The sequence below is a fragment of the Natrix helvetica genome (genome assembly GCF_964273705.1).
Source record: "Natrix helvetica genome assembly, chromosome: 9".
NCBI classification, from domain to species: Eukaryota; Metazoa; Chordata; class Lepidosauria; order Squamata; family Natricidae; genus Natrix; species Natrix helvetica.
In genome coordinates, this window is record NC_138560.1 from 25614581 (window position 1) to 25622426 (window position 7846).

At 49.5% G+C, this 7846-nt stretch overlaps 1 long non-coding RNA gene across 1 annotated transcript; it reads right to left on the minus strand.

The window, feature by feature from the left end:
- Nucleotides 1-4269: 4269 nt before the first annotated feature.
- Nucleotides 4270-7605, minus strand: LOC309396458. Its single transcript, XR_014176119.1, has 3 exons — nucleotides 7504-7605; nucleotides 6456-6779; nucleotides 4270-5237 (listed from the first exon to the last, which is right to left on the minus strand). It is a non-coding gene; the product is annotated as an uncharacterized lncRNA (long non-coding RNA).
- Nucleotides 7606-7846: the final 241 nt, after the last annotated feature.

Here is a 7846-nt window from a genome sequence, read left to right on the forward strand (position 1 = left end):
AGATGAGAACTCAGTGCATCCCCCTCCCCACTCCTCCCCTCCCCCAGCTCACCTAAACTACTCCTGCCCTGCTTTTTCCCAGCCTTGGAGGAGAGCGGGTTTGGGGGCAACCCTCCTCCAGCGCAGTTTGGGCTCTTCCAAGAACCCCTGAATGGGGGGGGGGGGGAGAGAGAGACGCTGACTGCCTCCCCATAGTGAGCGACTCCTCCAGCAACTCCCCCTCCCCGCCCCCTCCCCTCCGCCCCTCTCGGCCCAGAGCAGCCACTTAGCTCGGCACGGAGAGCCGCGGGGCCGCTGGCAAGGTCGGGCGCATCTATTATTTTTAATGATGCTCAGCCGCGGCGCTGGAGGATGAATCAATGGCAAGTTCAAAAGCCCCCCTGCCCCCGCCCGGTAAGGAGGGCTGGGCCTCCCCTTCCCCAGGTAGACAGACGCCGCTCGGGGGCTGCGGGGCCGGAGCGCCGCCTGCGCTTGAAAGGGAGAGGCTGCCGCCTTGATGTTCCCGAAGCGTTTCTTCCCCTTCTCCGGCGAAAGCAGCCATTGATTGCGGGCTGCATCGCGGGGCAGGAAGCGAGACGGCAGTCGCCGGCTTCGCTGGCGGGGGAGCCGGCTTGAAAAGCCGCGGGGCTCATTTGATGCCTTTGAGTTAGGACTAGTTTTATGCGTCAGACGCAGCAACTCCGGCAGGCTTAATGGAGTCGGCCTCCGCCGCCGCAGCCTCTCCGTTTGGGCCCATTGATAGCGTTCCTTGCACAGATCAACGGCACCTTGAAGCACGCAGCATATCCAGGAGTCCCACGAGGGCCACTTTACGGAGGGGGACGTGGAAACCGCCTGGCTCGGTCACGGCGTCCTCCTTGGTGGAAGGCAGCGGTTGGGGCTTCGGACTTGATTTGCCACAGAGCCTCTGGCGGTTTTGCCTTCAAGCAGTGGAGGATGACAGCCAGAGGTCCATCCAGCCCTGCCCTCTTTTTGACTGAGAGGCAGCCAAGCTGAAGGGAGAAGTTCTAGGGGCAAAAAAAATCAAGAAACAAGGCGGTTCAAATGACTGCAGGTTTATTGCATGCTAACAGACTCCATTACAAGATCTGAACTACTAACGGTGAAATAGAATTGGAGGTAGAGAAGAGTCAATGGGATTCAAGGAGGGCTGGACTTAGATCTCTTGTGAGCAGGAAGCTGACTCCAGACTGATGACATGCTTGACCCCTCCCTTGGGCTCAGCATGGTCATGTCCTAGAGCAGTGGTGGGCAACCTTTTTTTTCAACTGAGCCAAATCTCGCCAAAACCACGATTGAAATTTATTTTGAGAGCCACATTTTTAAAACCGAAAATACATAGGATGGTACACTGTTTTTAGTTTCAATAAACTCTGGCATTTGAAGCACGCAAGTCTTAAAGCTGTCAAGTTACAAGATCCTTGCATCCCTAACCCTTTAGGAAAAAAACCCCAAGGGGTCTTCAAACCTGACAGCTTTAAGACTTGTGGACTTCAACTCCCAGAATTCCTCCTCCAGTCATGTTGGCTCAGGAACTCTGGCATTGAAGCATGCAAGTCTTAAAGCTGTCAAGTTGCAAGACCCTTGCACCCCTAACCCTTTAGAAAAAAAACCAGGGTCCTCAAACCTGACAGCTTGAAGACTTGTGGACTTCAACTCCCAGAATTCTGAGAATTGAAGTCCACCAAGGGCATCAATCATATTAGCCCAGGCAGGGATCTGCAAAATTGGCTCTTAAGACTGGTGGACTTCAACTCCCAGAATTCTGAGAATTGAAGTCCACCAGTCTTAAAACAGCCAACTTTGCAGACCTCTGTGTTAGCCCAAAGCCTGGCGCTGGGCGGGCCTTGCTCCCCCATTGGTGGAGCCCCAAGAAGCGAGGAGGGAGAAAAAGAGACGGAGGCCAAGGAGCTTCTCCCCCCCACCCACAAAAATCTTATCAGGGAGCTGGCGGGCAGTAGCAAATTAGCTGATCACGCAGCGTGATCGGCTAATTTGCTACTGACCGCCCAGCTCCCCGGTTAGATTTTTGCTGGGAGGAGGCGGGGGCAAAGCTCCTTAGCCTCCGTTTCTTTTTCTGCCTCCTCGCTTCTCGTCCCCGCCTGACTTCAGGATCCTCCCTAATCATTGTGGGTCGAAAAGAAAAAAGGGAAAGGGGCGCTTGTTTTGAAGTGCCCGAGAGGAGGGAGGGGAGCGGGCGCCCGGCACACAGAAGAGCCACATTAAAGTGTGTAAAGAGCCGCATGTGGCTCACGAGCCACGGCTTGCCGACCACTGTCCTAGAGGAAGCTTGTTCTGGTCACAATACAGAAAAGTTGCTGAGGCCCTAGAAAGAGTGGAGGGAAGAGCAACAATGGGGCCTGGAGGCTAAACCATACAATTAGATGACTTTACAAGCCAAGGTCCCTTCCAACTCTGTTAATCTGTTCAATTATTTTTTGAGGTAACTACCTATGTCCAGCTAATGAAGGGAAGGTTCAGGGGAGACAGGATAGCAGTCTTCCAGGACTTGAAGGGCTGTCATGGGAAGAGGGTATTGATTTAATGTCCAAAGCATCTGAGGGCAGGACAAGAAGCAAAGCCTGGAAGCTCGTCAAAGGGAGACCCAACCTGGAAATAAGGAGGAATTTCCTGACAGTGAGAACACTTAGACAACAGGATAGCTTGCCTCCTGTAGCTGTGGGTGCTCCACCACTGGAGGTTTTCAAGAAACGGTTGGACAACCATTTGTCCAGAGTGGAATAAAGATTTCTGCCTTGGGCAGGGGGTTGAACTAGAAGACCTCCAAGGTCCCTTCCAGCCCTAGGACTCTATGACTGGCACCCCAAAGGGCCAGTTGCATTGAGTTGCAGAGCCACAGAGCAGCTTCTTGGTGTCTGAACTGGGGAGCAGAAGGATGACAGAGAAGGTGGCTGGGAAGGGGTGGCTGCTTCTCCTGCTGCTTCCCCAGGAGACCTCTCAAACTCCGCCCTCCCTGGAAGGTGATAAAGGAAGCTCTGAATCTCGGCTTTCATAACCAACTGGCAGTTTTCCCACCTTCCATTTTTTTTCCAGCTAATTACCTCTAATTACCTCTCATCATAACAGACAGCATGTAACTAAATAATTAATTGGTAGAATAGAATGCAGAGGGAAAGAGCGCTACCCTCCCCCCCAAATCCGCACCCTCCCATCGCTTGCCTCGGATTAAATGGATTGCTCTTCTCGTGAACTTCGTTTCATTTGTTCCTTCCCTTTTCAGAGAAAAGAAAATGAGAGCGAAAACCCTGTGGCTATTTTCTCCAGCATGAAATAAAGGCAAGGAAAGTATTGTGAGCCTGTCAGGAATGGCCCTGCATTCTCAGCCCTTACCTAAAACAAGAGGAGAAGCTTCCGATCCATTTTTCAGGATTTTTTTTATTCCCATGCGGAGGAGGGGCTGCTGGGGGGAGGAGGCGGGTTGTGCCTTGTAAAAGCAGAGCACAAAACTTGAAATTACACTAAGGAGGCTTGACAGCATAACCAGATTTGGATCTGTCCTTAGATTCGGCTGACACCCCATCAAGCCCTGATGGCAGGGAGCAATTGCAGCCCCCACCCCAAGCCCACCAGGGGAAACCCATGGATTCCCTGGGTCTTCAGCTACCCCAACCTGCTTCTGCCTTTCATCCTTAATGATTCTGTGGGGGGAGAAGGTGGTGCTCCAGCTTTGCCCTGGGAGGAGAGTTTTGATTTATGCATATTTTATTTGCTACAGGTATTGACATTCTGACCTTCAGGACTTAAATCATTCCGAAGCAGCTTGCTGGAAGTAACAATCATGAATAGAGTCAATGAGTGAGTGGATGAATTGGAAAGAAGTTCATAGGTCATTTAGACCAACCATTACTTGGTCCTCTAAACCATCCCTGACAGTCCCTGTGTGGGGTTGTCGTTGTGCTTGCACACCCTGTCACTGGTTGACAACCCTTGCCATAAGAAATACCTGCTGACATTCAGTCTGAATCTACTTTCTTTTAACTCTGCGGTCTGATGTGGCTGTGGAAAAGACTAAAACAATTTTAGGGTGCATCAACAACAGGACAATTCACAAATCAGCCCTCACAGATTTCCAAGGCACAACATCGTTTTAACATTTTAGCCCTACAAATAAAATGGGTTGCAAAGCAAACCAACAGAGCATCAGGCATAAATGACCCTGTGGAAAGAAGAGATATTTATTACACTGAGCTGAAGCCTTGATTTTAGCCAAGGGGTTTTCCTACCTTGTGGGCTTCAGCTGTTCAGAAATCTTGCCTCAATCTCCCTTTCCGGGTGCCAGCCCTCTCTTGTTTTGAAAGGGCCATCATGAAACCAGGGCAGCAGGTTAAGCAGCCCAAGACCTGGACTCACCTGTCAGCCCAGCGTGCTCGGCATGATGTCCCCTTTGAAATGCCAGTTGCAGGAAGCAGCCCAGTCCAGTCATATAAATCCCAGTTTGTGGAACTCATTTATTTCTGCTCTGCTCAAAGGGTTATTTTCTTGGGGCCTCATTTTCTGGCATTGTAACTCCTTTCCCCCATCCTCTATTGCTGTTCTTCCGAGCAGAAGCAGCCCAGGTAATACAAGCCAAACTGCCCGATCATTTTTCAACAATCCATTTTCTTCACTTCCAGGGCTGAATTTGGCTCTGATGCTCAATATTATTCTCTGCCCCTTGGCTAAACAGAGCTCACCCAGCCACTTCTGCAGCTGCCCATCCGCTTGGCCCAATAGAAGTCAAAGGGTCCCCAGACGGCTGCAGGTAATTGAATTTGTGCTAACAAAAGCAACAGATGCAAAATCAATGAAAGATGACCAATGCAGGTGGTCCAGGCAGATGTTCTCTCAAATCTCCAGCAGGGCAGTGAAATCCTTCAAGCCGTTCTTTTCCCTGGAGGCTATTTAAAATTATAACTTACAGCATCTTAGGAATAAGGCTTGGCTTTTTTTTCATCTCGGGTGAGATTTAATGGCACCTCCATGCTGCCTTGAGGCATGTGCCTGTTTGCGTTTTTTTTTAATTGTGGCTGGCTGGCAGGGGACCTCGACACAACAGCCGACTGTCATACGGAAACCTCTAGGGAAGACTCTGATTAAAGTCCTTGCAATGAATGCAGATCAGCCTCTTCTCTTGGAAACCCAGGAGGGCGATTTCTCAGGGACCCTCAAAACCAACTACACCTCGTTCTGGGACACTTTCTCCAGTGCAGCCTGGCTCGCTTGCTTTGTTTCGCCCTCTGAGAAATGGGAGGACAGCAAAAGGAAATAAAAGGACAATGCTGTGTGAAGTCTGCCCTTGCACCACTTCAGCCCTGTTTCACCTTTTCTTTTAAAAAAAAAGTTTTATTTTTAGTCTCGTGCATACATTTACAAGTATACATTCTCATAGTTATTATTCTTATTATATTTTAACCCTTTTAAACATTCATTTTTCCATATAAAAAATTAAGCAATCTATAATCGAGATTGCTTTGCTTACCATCCCAATACACCTATTTTATTTTACTATCACCCTACTTTTCTTTCCTTTTCTCCCTCCCTCCCTTCTCTTCCTTCCTCTTTCCTCCTCTCCTTTCCCTTTCCTTCTTCCCCTTCCTCTCGCCTGCTCCTCTCTTCCTCTTTCTCTTCAGCCCTGTTTCACTTTGATGGCATCCTGCCATAAAAAGGGAGAAGGGGGGAGCAATGGGATATAGGGAGGGGGGTGGCAGGATGACAGAAACCAGAGGTGCCAGCCCCGGAACAAAGATTGAGAGATTCAAAGACGCAAGTTTGGGAATGGAATGTGGAATGCCCAGCCAAGGAGGCACCAAAACGTGGAGTTGTTACCAAAACACCTAATTTGAACTTTATTTGGACATCTCCAAGATGACCAAGGGGGGCAGAGGTCTTGGGAGAAAAGAAAATGACCAGGACTAAGCAGGAAATCCTCAGATCTGACTTTGCTATGCTGTAACCACTTGGCTTCAATAACAGCTATATCTTTCACTACAAATTAAGTCGAGAGTCTTTCTTTTCTAAACACTCAAGCTGGGACAGGTCTGACAGTGCTAGCTAGCCATTTCTGAGCAGGGGGTTGGATTAGAAGACCTCCAAGGTCTCTTCCAACTCTGCTATTATTCATTGGTCTGAACCGTGCTGTGCCTGTGAGAGAGGAAAGGATATATCATTTTGATATCGCATATCAAAGAGTCCTGGTGGCACAGTGGTTAGAATGCAGAATCATGGGCAAACTCTGACCACAGCCTGCAGTTTGATCCTGACAGGGCTCAGAATTGCCTCAGCCTTCCAACCTTCTGAGGTCGGTAAAATGCGGACCCACATTATGGGGGGCAATGCTTTCACTCTAAATCACCCACAGCACTATGGGGCAGCATATAAGTCTACGAGCTGCTATTGCTGCTATTGCTATATCATGCCATGCTGAGCGCGATCAGAGACGCAGCCCAGATGCCAACCTGCCAGTCGGCAGTTCTTGCAGCTGAAGAGATGGGACCTCCGGAGTCCAACCCTTGTGGACCCACATCGCCGGCTGACCTTCTGAAGCCACAAAAGGGCAGGGGAAGAGAGAAGAGCCTCGGCCTCCAGGAGACAGATGTCTTCCAGCAAATCTGGAACACTAATTTCCCCAGCATGGGCAGCCAAAAGTCAGTGTGAGGGCTACAGGAGATCATGTGCTAAGGGATTTGCCCCTCTAGAATCCCCAGAGAAAGCTGCACCGGTATCCCAGCTGCATCCGTAACCTTAACATCCATCTTCTCCCACGTCACAAATCCTTCTTTCTGAAAACAAAACAGAGGCATGAGTTCCTATCTCCAGCACTGCCCCCCCCCCTCCCCTGGACTTTCTTCCATAGCCAGTGACCCTTCGCTTATCTCGGGCTGTGATCAGCCACTTTCCCCTATCATTACAACAGAGCAAGACCCCCTGAGATCCAGCTAGGCCTGCCTCTGCCCACCGCAGCATTAAATGCTGTGCTAATTGCATTACATGGATGAGGGGGCAAGATTAGCTCTGCCCTAGGCTGGCATTAAAGAGTCACTACCCCTTGGGCCAGGAGAGCTCCCCAGGAGGGGCGATGGCGCAGATTCTCTCTCTCTCTTCACTCCTTTTGCCCAGATTCTGCGACGGGCTGTGTGCACTGAGCCAGGAAATTAAACAGCATTGTTGTGGAGCAATCAGAGCTGAGTTGATGAGTGACAGAAGAGAAAAACAAAAGGAAAGGAGGGAGCCGGATAGCATTTGCTTTGCATACCGGGGTCTTCCCTTCCTTTCAAGGCATCATTTAATAACGTATCTCAGATCAGCAAAAGAAAGAACTACAAGTGATGCCAGAAATTTCCCAGAAAATCCATTTTGTCACAGAATCCCTCGTTTAAGAGGCTTAAAAAGCTTCCAGCCTTTTGGACCGGAGATTGTTTTCATTTATTATTTATTTTATTATTACATTTCTGTGTCACCCATCTCACCTGAGTGGCTCTGGGCAGGAGATATTCCAACACTTGCCTGTTTTGCAGCTGGAGGCCGGGAGGAAATAGAGGTTGGAGTTGCAGAGAAGCCAAGGAACCTCCTGGATCCTGGAAACAGCCCCTGCATTTAATTTCCTCCCGGAAAGGTGAGAAGGATTCCAGTGAAAACCATTCGCTTTCACACATGCCCTTTGTATTCCAGTAATTCTGGTAACAGCTGCAGATTGTATTCTCAGGAAGGGCTTTTCTGTTGTGGGTATGCCATACATCCTGTACTTCTGGGTCTGTATTTCCAGTGGAAGGTCAACACCCAATGAGGGAAAGGTGGATTCTAAAAGTAAACCACTGGATCAAGGGTTGAAAGAACTTTGGAATCCCAG